We start from the raw sequence: 14,974 nt of genomic DNA, 5'->3' as shown, positions 1-14,974 counted from the left end.
TTCCTCAACGTGCAAACTTCAAACATGTATAAGTTGTATTGTACTTACAGCAGCATTACCCGTAGCTCCATAGGTAATTTATCATATCTTCTCCATGGGCAGATGTCTTGAAATGCATTTTGCTCTGCTAACTGGTAGGTGATAGCAGCCTTTCTTATCTCTGCTAAGGAACTATCTTTGGTCACATGGAAGCATTCAGAGTTAAAGGCAGTTCTGATTATATGATCACAACCTCAAAGGTTCTGACATTCAGTACAGAAATGTTCATAGATAGCGAAACTGTGGCTTTTTCTACATAAAGAATGTGCTGCGGCTGCACATATTTTTTTTTGATGCTATGTGCAGGTTTGAAAAAAATAATTGATTTCTCAATCTTGTGTCAGTTTGAGAGATTGTAATGACTGAAAGCAAGCAGCACTTTTTATAACTTCAATTTATGCATGGTCACAGCTGTGCACAAACTAATGTAATGAAACACATATGTGCGCTGTTTGCCAAGTGGCACATTGAACAGTGCTGAGCAATGCGCAATTTTTTATGCAAATTAATCCCTGGTATTTAGAGCTAACAATTTTCTGTGGTGCTTTGTTTTTTATTTTGGTCAAAGTTTCATGGTATGATGGAAGTGTATGCTTGACAGACATCTGAAATTGGTTTGAAAACCAAGCCACATGGAAATTGAAGGTAACGATTAAAAAGTGACTATAACACTTTCGGCAGCTTTGAAGATGAGGTTTCAAAAGTGAAAGAAGTGATATATTCAGTGGTGCCATGGGGACTACAGTAAACAATTTTCAATGGCTAGGATGATGTCTGCTATACCCATGCTGACATTGCATGCAGAGAAAAGTCCTGCAGCATAACACTTCCATTGCCCCTCACTTGATCCTGGATTCAATCCAGACCCAGCAGCCATTCCCGTTTTCATGTAGGTGAAAAGGAAAAGGTGTTCGTTTGCTTTAGAAAGTCTGTGCACATTAGATCGCCATGTGGTCGAAATTTATTTGGACTTCTCCTCTACACCATCTCTTTCTCTTATTTTACTCCATCTTTCATACCTTCCCTCTTGGTATGGTTTTGATGCCCACTGAAAAGTCAGTGCGCCCTTTGCTTCTCTCAAAACCAATTTTAAAAAAATTTTTTTCTCGCTTTATTTTTGGCATACTTCCTGGCTACGTTTAACTGCAAAGCAAATATATCCAAGGTGCTAGGCTGTAGGGCACAGTATAGAGCATGTGCTAACTACAACCTGTAAGGCACAGTACAGAGCATGTGCTAACTACAACGGTGAACACTGTAAGAAAGGAATGAGCATTTTCAGCTGGCTGTGTAAGCCACGAGTGCATTGGTGCACTGTCTTGAAAGGACGATAATGCTGCATGACTAGGACAATCTCCTAGGACAATCTCCTGGTAGAAAAGAAGCCGCATCTGCCCCAGCCTGACACTAACATATGCCATGAGAGTGTAAGCTACTGATCACAAATTTTAAATTCACTAGAGCAAGTTTGGTGGTACTTGGAGCTTCGCCTGCTTGCAGGTCGAAAGTTGGCAGCGTCTGTGGTCCTACCTTACCTGAAGCACCTTGTGATGTTGCGACCACCGGGACGCTTTGTACACAACTGCGTGCTGCTGTGTTGCAGGCATGTACACAAACAGTTTGCTTTTTTTTTTTGGTCCACATAGATAATTTATGGAAGGTTTCATCTGTAGTAGAAGTGCCCAGTGGCACCTAAAGAGTTTGAGCAACAGCTGTCTTTATTAAGTTAAGTTTAAGCTTCACTTTCCTGTTTGCTATCCATTTGCAAGAGCTGTGGCTTGTACTTTTCTGAGGTTACAGTAGTCCCTGTTCTACCATTTACATGACCTCTCCACATTGTTGATTGCTGCTTGTAGGGTCTGTGATGAGGCTGTAGGCCAGCTTTGGCTTGGCAACTGAACGTACCTATTGCGGCATTCCTGTTGGTTTGTTACAACTCATTTAAGTCTCTGAAGTGGCTACTACGGTGCTACTCCTTATCTAGCCAGGACAAACTGCTGGCACATGTGTCTATTTCATTCTTATGTAATTACAAGCTGGTGTAGTAGTTGCCACTTGCACTGCATCATCCAAAATGCCAGACGGCCTCAACGGTTCATGTCACGACAGACCAAATTTACAGCCAGAGGTGAAGTTATCTTACTTGCTACTTAGTTCGTTCAGTTCATTCCATTGTGTGCTCAAAGGCAATGGCCAACTCCCAGACAACAAAGAAGGGGCAGTGATAGCTGTGTGCTCTTGTGCTCCCACTCCACTCGCATAAGCACGCCTTTTCCAGGCTCCACCTACATCGCATGACAAGTAGCAGGTTCTCAAGAGCACCCTCTCTGGCATGCGCGTTTGTTATGACTCTGGTCTACCGGGTAACTCCTTTAGCTAGCAGGAGAATGGGTGTTCTGGTGTCACTACATTAGAGTATTCACCACCAATGCAAAGCAAAGCAAGAGCTGCTGGTAGCTGGCAGAGACCGCAACCTCTTTGTTATGACTTGCTCTGAAAACACACATAGCCCACAAAGAGTCCCCGTGAAAGAACTGCGAAAAATGTCCAAGCAGGTGATGTTTAAGTCACAGCTGCAGAAGAACAACGTGGAGCACCAGCTGCGGAGGGAGATCGAGATTCAGTCTCACCTCAGGTGAGGCTGCTGTTTCATATTGCACTGCATGGCACTTGATGCATGAAGGTTGTTGCACCGCTTGCTGCATTCAGAACAATAACTGAAACTGAACACAAGCAAGACAGCCGACACAGGCATCAACAGCTTGGAAAGGCGGGAGTCAGGACCGATCATATTTCACAGAATGGAGAAGCATGAATAGGTATTGAAGCATTAGATCTTGCTGGTGTTTAGTGGGTTTGTTGCTACAGAGTTTTGTAGCGATAGCTACATTATGGTAGCATTTCGAGCCTTCAGCGTGGCGGCACCGCCACACTGTCACGTGGTTGGTCAGGTGGTGCAGAGCAGGTGTCGGCGGAGTGGCGCCGTGGCTGACCACATGGTTCATCACATGGCTGATCACATGGTTCGTCACAGGGTTGGTCACATGACCAAGTTCCACTCTGCCAGCTGTAGGTATCGCGTCACTCCAGGTTTAACCAGAGTTAAACCACCGCCAATTTTTATTTCCTTTCACTGCTGTTGAGAATAAATCATTTTTTTAGAACGGTAGCTCGGGGCTACAGAACATTGCTGTTCTAGTAGTATGTGTAACGCATTCAAGGTTTGTGAAAGCTGTCAAAGTAAAGCAAGGTGAACAATAGTATGTCACTAGCTTATTCCTAACGGCATTCTTGAGTGAGATTTAGTTCTGATTCTTCCTTCAGTCACACAGCTCGGGCTTTCCTGCCATTTTGTGAGATGCGCCCATGCCTTAACATTTCGCTACAGCAATCCACCTCCATCGCACGTATCATCTACAATACAGTTTAGAGACCACCTCAGGTGACAAAAAGCAAAACATACTATCTGTATCAAGCGGCAGAGATTGTTTTTTTCACTCACCTGTCCAAAAAAAAAGAACGAATCAATCGACGCAGCAAGAAATCCACCGCTCTTCATTCGGGAGCCATCTTGCGAAGTGCCGCTAGTAGTTGTGCGGAAAAGTTAGCGCTGCGCTTTAGTTTATTACATTCCAGGCTTTAAAAAATAAACGACAGTTTTTAAGGTTTTCAGGAGCGTTTTTCGTTGCTTCTTTCTTACTAGAAACGCACGTGAATAGGCCACGGCGGTCAAAAACCATAGAGTTCCTTACTATTAACTGGAGGGAAAGCTGGCGGCACTGCAGCTGAAGTTCTGAACCTCTATGGGCGCGCACAGCATCATGGGACGATGAGCTACTTCGTGCGGGACAGTAGGTTTGTTTTTTCCAGGAACGCAGAGTGGCCTTACAGAGATATTCCATTCCGTATCCACGGCGCAGACGATTTCGGCGTAAAAGTAGTGCGCAAAAGCCACAGTAGCGAAAACGCAAAAGCACATGACGCCAATAAAAGGTTCTTGTTTTCCAAAATGCTGTGGAAAAAAGTTTTAAAATGTTGAAGCGACAACATTTTTTTTCAAAAGCATATCTCTTTCTAAAAGTTCGCCTGTTAAGTACGAAATATTGGCTTTTGTGGTCTGCAACGCTTGGCCAATAGGAGAGCAAGCCATCGCTTATTTTGAGCAAACTTTGCATTTACATGCTTTTCTGCTCGTTTGTTGCAATTTATAAATAGAATAATGAATGATAGGACATTCTTGATTATCGAACAATGTTTGTTTTTTCATTATTTTTTGGCCAAAAGCTGTAGTTCTGCAGTCGGTAGCTCTCCGCCCCATGATGCTTAGAGCGCCAATTGTGGTACAGGTGGTCTCGATGAGGCTCCATGCAAACTCCCATAGGCGGGGCGCCAGCATTCCCTCTAGTTAATAGTAAGAAACTATGTCAAAAACATAAAATGTCTGTTTTTTTTTGCTTGATCACGTTTCTGTTATTTCCAGTAACAGTAAAAAATTTTTTCCGAGGGGAAACAAAAAAATTCCGCAAAAACGCCTGTAATTTCACACACTTTTTTACAGTGTAGAAGAGAGACGGACAACACGAAAGCTGAATCTAAAGTTCACCAACTAGCCTGCAGCTTTCCGCTTTAAAAACTCTTAGGTGAAACATCCTGTATATGGGGGGTATCTAATTTGACCACGTCTGAACGTAATGTTCTCGTTCAAATATATTCACTGCACTGTAAAATAACACGGTCAGTTCCCACCAGATTAAAGAATGAGACGGATCCCAGTGACCACTCCTGGTCGAAGCATCCAACAACGCATGAGTAATGTGTTATCTGCGCATGCGTGTTGACGGCTGGTGGCAGCACTGCACACTGCTAAAACACTGAGTTCACACAATGGTTCTGTTCCCTGTCCCGTTTCCATCAAGGCCCAATTTGGCGTCATTGATGACAGTTTTCCTTTGTATTTTTTCCTCGAATATCAGCTGCCAGGAGGGTAAAAGCAAGCACCAAAACGATCGGAAAGGTGCGCAGGTATTTAGCGAGCCCCTAGTAGCAAAGTTGACAGCCATTCAGAGCGGTATCAATAATAATAAAAATTGGTTTTTTTGGGGAAAGGAAATGGCGCAGTATCTGTCTCATATATCGTTGGACACCTGAACCGCGCCGTAAGGAAAGGGATAAAGGAGGGAGTGAAAGAAGAAAGGAAGTAATGGGCGCCGTAGTGGAGGGCTCCGGAATAATTTCGACCACCTGGGGATCTTTAACGTGCACTGACATCGCACAGCACACGGGCGCCTTAGCGTTTTTCCTCCATAAAAACGCAGCCGCCAAGTTTCACATTTATTTAAAATGCAGCAGCAGCTTTTTTGTAGGCTGCATTGGCTGTTAGGAATCCAAAGGCGCATGATGAGGTTGCCTTTTCAGTGACGGACCAAATCTTATGTTTAGAGCACAAATAATTACTGTGGTGCAGTGTGTATACAGTCCTGCACAGCACCCGTACAGTACTGCACATTATTACAGTATACCTGTGCATTCAACACACACCGGTCACACTGGTCTCAAGGTTTCAGATGTTCTTACTGCTCCTTAAAGAGTCCATCTAATGTTGGAGGTGCATAAAATAAGCTATTGGCCCAAAACTATTGGCGCAGTATGATCGGTCTTGCTCTATATGGTGGTAAGGCGAGCCAAAAATTGGCAAATTGATCAGTAATTGACGATTTAAATTAACAGAGAAAGTGAGGCTAAACTCGATAGGGGCGACGTACGTGCTGTGCTCAGACGTCGTCCCCTTGCTGGCAGGCGGCCTACTGTTGCCTGCAGTGACTACACTACATCTGATGAAGTCTGAGTGCAATTTAAACATTACTATTCGAAGGAACTTCAGGCGCTCCGAACATATTTTTTTTCATGCAGTTAGGGACAATGTACTGTGCTAAGGCAAGGCTGTACTGTGCCAGTACTGTGCGGTTTAACATATTTTTAACGTGCCTTAATTTGCTTAACAATACTTCCCGCCAGAGGAGTATTCAAGGCTAAACTCACTTCATCTTCTAAAGACAAAGACAGAGGGATGAGGCCCAATATAGGTTACAAACAGAGCGCCGAATAACGGACCGCTTGCGCAAAACTAAACCCGTACCTGCGTGTCCTTGATTTTCTTGCCATAGTTTCGGACCTGCGTTGCAGAAACGAATCAGTGGAGTGGGTAAGTCTCTTTAAAAACAGGGATGCATATATTTTCTTCTTGTTGTTCTTGAAGAATGGGGTCTGCGGGAGGAATTTCAGGCGCGTGTTCAAGTTCAAATATTGCGATAATGTTTCAGTAAGTACGCAATAAAGCCATAAAAAGAAAGTGTAACAAGCTCTAAAAAGTATGCGTGTGAAAAACCTAAAACCAACAACAATGCGATCGTCAAACATGCTCGAAGAAAAGTTTGTGAGATTTGATTGCTGTTTAATAATGTTGCTCTCGCCAGACATTTAAGTGAGAAAAGAATGCTGCATTATGAACTTCTCAAAAAGTATGGAGATCCGTAGCACGCCTCTCGTTTAATATTTTACCACAGAGGTGAAGATGAGTTGTAAATTTTTTTCTGTCATATACACGTGACAATTCCAGGACACCCGAGACAATGATGAAGGATGATTGTTTTCTGCAGATCGGTTCAATACCGCCAGCGGATTTGCTTTGAGAATATTGAATCTTACCACGAAACGCTCAATATTTTTTTTCCCTTGAAATACACGATACAACGTAAGCCTTCAAAATATTGAACGTTAGCATCAGTGCTGTGTTTGACATATAAGCTAGAGTGCCACCGCAAGCGAAAAGAAATCCTTTTTACCATCATACGTGTAGGCGTACGGAACATCATGGCCACTCATACAACGCTTGTCGGAGTATTGGACGTAGCCATGCGCCTGCAGGAGTGCCTCGCCCAACATCAGGCACTTTATTCTGCGTAATAAAATGAAGTTAGGTGAAAAAGCAACTGGAGAAATGAGACACTGTAGCTGAAGGTCCTAACAGCTTTCTTCCGCAGGCTACAGTTGCACCGCACCGTCCTATACCGCTTATCTGCATTGTTCATCAGGTAAGATATCAAAATGTTGAAGAAACGGACGTCTTTTGAGGAAACGAGAATGATGCAGCATTTCTAGGTGTTCCTGGGAAAAGGAAGAACTTCGTTTGCAGCGAGAGCTTCAAAACAAAGTTCCTATTTTGGTTACAGAGAGAGAGAGGGAATAAATATTTAATTGTAAAAAAAAGATCGGTGCGGATTGTGGGTGGGGTCCTCAGTTCAAGACTCTAGTGGCTTCCGCCGACGCTTTGGTGATGACGGCTAGCGCCTCCTGGTCTTCCAGGGTGCCTCTGGCCAGCGTCACCTCCCACTGCTCCAGAGCCGCGTTGTGCGGCTTTAAGTGGTTCGGTTCGGCTTCTCTGAGCATTGTTAAGAACGGCGACAGCACTTCTATTAATTAGCAACGGTGACAGCAAGTCTCGCCTGTTGGCATCCGTTTCTACTGGGTGGCTTCGAGCAACTCGGTGGCGATAGCTCCCAGGCCGGCCGTCAAGCACCACACGGGACCCGGGTGTCAGCTGATTCTAATTTCCGAGCTTTGCCCGATCGGAGTGTGAGACCCGAAAGAGCGGACGGCTGAAGTTTTGAGCTGTTACAGACGGAGAACGCCAACATGCCAAGAATGTTCGACTGGGAGTCGTAAATCGACATATCCCCCACCCCCCCCCCCACCTCCCAAACCTGTTGTTTACGGGAATGAAATGGCCATCCGCTGCGTGGGAACATTTCTCGGGACCGTAGATATCATTAGTTCACGGTGCCGGACCCACCCGGGACGCAGCGACATGGTGTCGGTGGAGGCGGCGGCAACGGTTAATCACGGCAGACGCGGCTGTGTAAGTTTAAGGCGAGCAGGGACGCCGGAATGCTCGCGCTTCGGAAGAGACCTCGTCTTCCCCTAAGTGCCTTCCTATAGGTGGAACCATCTGCGCAAGTGCAGCGGCGGCCTTTTGTTCCCACGAGCTGTGCAGTGCAGGTGTCTGACCTTCGACGCCGATTGGGCCTCCATTCTGGCTTTTCATCACTGCTGCAGGGACAGCACGGACCATAACTTGCCATTGTTGCGAGAGTGTGTTGTTGGGGACGTCCTGGAAGGCGGATCCTAAAGACTGGACACGTGATCGACATCACAGTAATTGGACGCATTTTTTAAATGAACTAAATTCCCCAACAAGGGACCCGGGGAAAGGAAACCCTATTTAAGGAGAAGCTGGTATGTGATAAACCAGCTCCCGATTCACTTTTTTGAACTCTGCATAAATGTAAATGAACCCACTCGTAACCTTCCTCCCATCACCCAGCTCCTATAAGTCGTCGGCAGTCCTGTCCTGGTGGTGGCGGCGGTGGAATCGGCGTCGTCCTGAACGCGTGGTTCCATCAGAGTGCGACTCCGAGCCCCACCATCCAACAGCATGTCCATTTAATGTGCGTGAATGTGGGAATTTCGCCACACCAAGGACATGCATCTGTGTATAATGTTGGGTAAATGCGGTGTACGTGGTGGAGATTGGGTAGAGAGAGCGCTTGAATGCGTCTTAAGTGGTAGGAGTTATCCGGGGAAAGTTTCTTATGTGGCGGGAGGTAGAGACGCCTATTACGGCGGAGGGTCTCTAGGTGGGTTGAAAAATGGGATGAGAGGCGGTAGAGAGTAGAGCCAGTGTGCCCTGCTCGTTTGGTATAATCTCGAGCTAGGGCAACTGCCCTAATATTGCCATCGAGACCTGCATGTCCTGGGACCCAGGTGATGACATGGTCATACTGGAGAAAGCCGCCCAGATTGCGGAGAGCTGTGCGTGAGGCACGTCCACTCGTATAGGCACCGCAGGCGGCTTGGGTGTCTGTAAAATGGGGCTGCCGTGGTTTTGAGTGTCGCCCATTTTGATGATAATGGCTATTGCTATGGCTTCTGCACCCGCCGGACATGAGGAAACGGAATACACAGGAAACTCAACATTGGCATAGTCTTTCGTAACCGAACTCCTCCTCCTTATGTGGCCGAATTGGGGCGCTGCTTAGTTAAGAGTCGAAGAGTGGACATCCCCTAAAAAGCGCCCTTCTTGTAAACACAACTCAAATTTCCTTGGGAGACTGGGCATTCATGGAAAAAGGATTTACATGGACAGTTCAGCACTGCCGTAGTTTTTCGTAACCGAAGGGTCCCTTCTCCTTTTGGCTGTATGGCGGCCACGGAGCAAGACTATCCAGGAGGTGAAACTCCCGTCAGCAGGCGACCAGATAAAGTCACAATTGTATGCGCCGACGGGGGCGCATGCAGTGGCGGCGCCTTACGGCGCCTCGTAGAAGCAGCAGAAAAAAAAATGCAGCGCCCGGGCAGGCGGCTCCAGTACAGAGGCTAGAACCTTGTAGCCTCTATAGCTCCAGCGCGCTCTCCGGCGGCGCGCGCTCAAAGCAGATGACAAGCACACAAAACGGGTGCTTGTTTCAGCGGGCACGCCGTGACGTTGTATTTCAGTACTTTCCAGGCCGCCAGGCGCCGCCAGCAGGATAGTGGCGCCCCGGGCTTGTGACCTTTTTTGGTCGCCGCAGACGGCGGAGTTTCCAATCCTTATAGTCTTCCTGCGCGATGGCGGCGCTACCTCGGTTAGGTTCGAAGAGTGGGTGTTGCCTAGAAAGCTCCCTTTGTGTTAATGCGACCAATGTTGCCTTGGGAGACGGGGAATTCATGGGGAAAGGTAGTTCACTGGAAGTTCACTACTGCACCAGTCTTTCGTGACCCAAGTCAACCGCCTTATTCTGGCCGAATGGAGGCTCTGCCTAGGTTTGGGCAGGAGAGTGGGCTTTACCCAAAAAGCACTGTTTTTGTTAATGCGACCCATGTTGGAAAGGGAGAGGGGTCATTCTTGGAGAAATGTTGGGACGAAAAATGCAGTCGAGGTAGCACTCGTAGGGCGAAGGCCTTCTCCATGGAGAGGGCAAGGAGCCTGAGAGGCCTTTTCTTTTCCTTGTGGTTTCCCGAAACGTGCCTTGTATATATGCTACCTGAAGCCGAGGTGTCATCACCATGTCCGTGGACGAGAGCAGCGATGCTCCGGTTACCAGGGAGATGGGAGGCGGCTAGGGATGTCTTCCTGGTGGGAATCCTGTTCCAATGGGAGGTTACGCTCTGAGGACTGGTACCCATCGCCGCCGGGAGGACGCGCGGTGGCCCAGCTGGTCTGGGCGCCTCTTGCGGAATGTGCACGGGTGGAGGCAGAGCCATCTCAGCCACGGTTCCTGGTTGGGACCGCCTTGCGGACGGACCTCAGTCGTGTGCCGAATGCCTTGGGCAACCGGCCCAGTGGTCGTTTGACCCGAAGGAACGTTGGGGGTACCGGCAGTTATCCTCGGTCATCCGACGCCCGGCGGAGGGCTGGCGCTGACTTCCCTATTCCACAGCTGCATCGCACGTGTGGCTGTAAAACGGGAGCTGCGGTCCTTTTGCAGCTTTTACAGCAAGGAAGCCACGGCAAGCGGAAACGAAAGGATTTTAACGTGATAGCGTAAAAGGCCACATTCACCAGAAAATTCGGCGTCGCGTTGTCGGCATCGTGAGTGAAGAATCACGGGCGTGCCAGGCGTGGCTCTGGCAAGCGGTCCACAGAGTGCAACCTAGGAGGCAGTTGGGCCACCCCGGTGACGTGCCCTTGCGGCGTCATCACAATCTACCCATTGGAATGTGAGAAAACTACCCACCGTGGCAGGTGGCCCAGCGTTGCCGATTGGTCACTAGGGAATAGCAACCTGGGTCGCACAAGGAGGACTGGTGGCAGCAGCTGCCATTCTGGGCAGTGACTTATCGCTTAACCGCTACGCCACTGCGCCAGAAGTGGTAGTAGGGCTCCCAGGGAACTATGAATTTGAAGTACAGAATGACCAATTCCGCACATATGGGCATTAACTCATTAACTTTATTACGTCATACCCTTAAGGCGGAGCTGAAGTGGCCCCTCCAATGTCGCGTCGTCGTCGACGAGTCGAGATAAGCAGGTGGCCCAACTGCCACCTACGTCGCGCACGTGACCGTGTGAATTCATCATTGCGAATTCATCAAACTACACCCCGCGGCATGCGGCAGTTAACGATTGGTCGTAAGTGGTTTCTCGGTCGAGAAGAGCAGCCTGGGTCTCCCAAGTCCCACCGGTGGCTGTATTTGAAACAGCCACCTGCCAGCCGGGGCAGCGACACTCCGTTTGACCGCTGCAACATTGATCCAGGAGTTGTATGGGGAGTCCCAGGCATCTATGAATGTGAGGTAGATAATTACCAACTTCGCATATATGGGCTTGTAGACAGAACCGAAAGGACAGGGATTTCTTTTGTTAAAGTTCAGGCCCCAAAGCGACTCATGCGATGAGGGACGCCATAGTGAAAAGCTCCGGAAATTTCGACCACGGATTGCTAACGTGCACTGACATCACACAGTACGCCGACCTCTATAGAATTCCGCCTCCATCCGAATTCGACTAGAGCGGCTGGGATCGAACCCGCGTCTTTCGGGTCAGCACGAGAGGACAGAGTATACTTACGCGAGCGGGATCTCTAATCCTATCGCATTGTACTCTCAAGGGTGGTTTAAGCGTTACGCGATGGTGAAAGAAAGAACAGCGTCATTGTCTGCGAAGTAATACGCAAACAGAACACCAGGCCGCTGAATGGACCCATCAACGCTCTCGCGTCATACCCTTAAGAGCTTAAAGGGGCTCTGAAACACCTCCCGAGCATGCCTTGTAAAGTAGCTAACTTGCTAGATGTTGTTGCGATGAACATTCGAGAAATAACATACATCTACGCGCAGTAGAGAGCCAATAATTACATTCTAAAGTTGGCGGGCTCTTTCCTGCGACTTTTTCAGGCTCGCTCCCTCTTTTGTGCACCATATCTACGTAAATACGGTTTCGAACGGCTATTGAACAGTTGCTTCTAGACGTCACGGAGCCGCTACTGGACACTTATTTCAAATTACATGTAATATTATTAGCTTATAGTGATTACAACTGAAAATTATGGATTTTCAGTGCGTGATAATGTTTTTTACAAGATTTTCGTTTTGCACTCCCGGTATGGTGCGGGCGGTCCTCGCAGCCGTCACAGCCGCGGTTGTCGCAGTCCCAGCGCAAGCTGTGTATCATGTGTTTTTGTTTCTTGCGTTTCCCACACGACATGTGTTTCGAAGTTCGTTTGCTGGTGCACAGGATTAAGACTGGTGCCTCTGTAACCGTATGCCGACGTGTCGTACGTGCAGAAATTTTCGGTTTGCACCGTCGTCACTAACCAAGTCACGCCGACAACTTGCGCTGGTAAGTAATATATCCTCGAGGCTCGACACAGTGCCGGCTAAAATAAGGTTTCAAGTGTGTATTGTGTTTAATTCATATGCGAGCATACACCCCTGTTATGCGTCATGAACGTACACGGTTTTTAAAATCTGCCCACGTCTACCACTGGCTAGTTTGCGGTGAAACTGCGCACGGAGCTAGCATATTGCGGTAACTTTAGGCTGGTAGTAAGCTTGGCAACGGTACATATCTGGTTCGGGCGCGCATCGCAAATGAGCCGGCGGTTGAGGCGGGAAGATTTCTAAAAGTCGCTACAGTAAAGATGCATAGCACATGAAATCTAACGTGCAGCGACAGCGAAACTGAAGATTTAGGGCCTCTCTCTCAACTGCATGCGTCATGGTATTGCACATGCTGTTTTCCCCCTTGCAACGTTTCACATGATATGCAGTGATAACGAAACATCGAAGGAAAGAAAGAAGGAAAAGAACTTTATTTGAGGCCAGTACAAGGGCTTCTCTCTCCTCGGCGGCTGGCCGTGCTTCCAAAGTTCTGGTGGTGGTGGTAGTGGTTTTATTAAAATAATAGTAAAAAGGAAGGAAAAGATTTTTGCTAGCCCCGGCATCTGCCATCGATACTGAAGCACCTGAGCTGGGGCAGCGGAAATAAAGGACAGCAGGCAGAATGGAGAAATGAAATGAAAGAGGTGAGGGGACAGGAATAGAGGACAGGGGGAGAAGTAATATGTACAAACTATTTACACAATAAGTAATATGTCCAGGTTGTGCGCGTGATTAGTTCAGTTTAGAGGAATTAAATCACACACGCGCACAGAACTGTGTAGGTTACAACTGGAGTGGGGCGTCCAGTTATTAATCGTTCAAGGTAGAACTCGCGGAGCGTTCGGTCACTGCGTGTAACTACCTGACGGAGAACAGACGGGACGTCAAGCCCGTGTGTTCGAGGAATGCACAGAGGCTCACCAAAGTTCGCTCACGAGTGCGCGCACTGCCCTGCGGCCACAATAGCGTCTTGATGGAGTCTGGTAGTATGCCCTGCGCCCTATAGGCCGCGAGCATATCGCGACGAGCATCGGCGAACGCGGAGCAGCGAAGGAGCAGATGTTCTAGTGTTTCCACTGCACCGCATCCGTCACACACATCACTCGTCGCGATTCCGTGACGCACCCGTCGTTCCCCGGGCCACACGCAGCCAATACGCGCGCGGAGGATCATTGCACGTTGCGACCGTGTAAGTGCGCGACAGCCGGTGACACTGTCGATGCGCTCACCTCCCGCGATGCGTGGGTCGGGGTGCTGCTTTCGGAGATGGTCGTGAATGGCCGCACGCACGTCCTCCAGCGCAAGGGGCAGATCGCTGGCAGGTAGTTGGTGTGCAGCGGTCGCGAGGTCGTCAGCTTCTTCGTTGCCGGCGATGCCGCAGTGACCGGGCACCCACTGTGCACGCACGGCACAACCTCTCTGCGCGAGGCGCTCGATGCGCGAGCGAATTTCCCGCACTAGTGGGGTACCGCGGCCGTTAGATTGCAGGCGGCTGAGGGCGGCGCGGGAGTCGCACAGCAGAGCACTCCTGGGCGGCGGAGGGCCGAGGGTGAGCAGCAGGTCCAGCCCGAGCCGGATCCCCATCAACTCCGCCGTGGTGGAGGAGCCCAGGAAGGTTGCGTGTTGCTGGCTGTGCAGTCGCAGGGCGGGGATGGTGGACCGCCGCATGAGCTATAGAGTTCTGCATGAGCTATAGAAAATGTGTGTTGGCAAGAATAAAGCAAGGGTTTCCAAGTGCAATAAATACTCCATTAGTTGGTGCATAATCTTGTGGTCTGCTTTATGCTGTTGTCTTGTCAGTGCAGAGTAATTGATGGGTAGCAGCGTTCTTGTGAACAGAAAGACTCATTAGTCATGTGCAGAGTTTGCTCATTTTACTATCATAGTGGTGCTTGTATATGTAGTTTCCAGGAGGCACTGCTTTTTGCCAAAAGATGATTCATCCTATGGAGCAGCAGCATAGGTTTGTGGGAATATCTGCAGCCAATTTTTATCCACGAGCAACGTGTAGTGCAATTCTATCCTTTGGCACTAAGAGCTGCAGGTAATAAAATACCTTACATGGCCGTAAATATTACCTGCAGGCAAGTGGTTACTTGTGTCTGTAGGAAGGCCATACTGACCTTTGAGTTGAGGCCAGCTGCACTTGTCACCAATGAAAACATACCATTCTGAACCATTGTTCACAATCGCACATCGCTCTGCCTTTTGCTATTTGTCCCTAACCTGCTTTAATCTCTCTCCTCGACAATGCTTTTTCTCCAACTTTTTTTCGTGACGTTAAGAAGCGCTGTCTAGAAATTAATCGGTTTTTAAACACAGATTCCAGGAACATTTAGGCCTCACCGACTTGGAATCTAAACATTTGCCACTGCCGTGCTTCCAACGCAGCGATCTCCGAGCCATCTTTTACTGCGTGTAAACCAGATGCGTTCACCTTACCTTCCACCTCAATGGCAGCAGCGACAGTGACGTCAATGGCAGAAAGAGAGAATAAACATTTATTTGTAAAAAGAAG

Source organism: Amblyomma americanum, chromosome 6, assembly GCF_052857255.1.
Source record: "Amblyomma americanum isolate KBUSLIRL-KWMA chromosome 6, ASM5285725v1, whole genome shotgun sequence".
NCBI lineage: Eukaryota > Metazoa > Arthropoda > Arachnida > Ixodida > Ixodidae > Amblyomma > Amblyomma americanum.
This window is presented reverse-complemented; position numbering follows the sequence as displayed.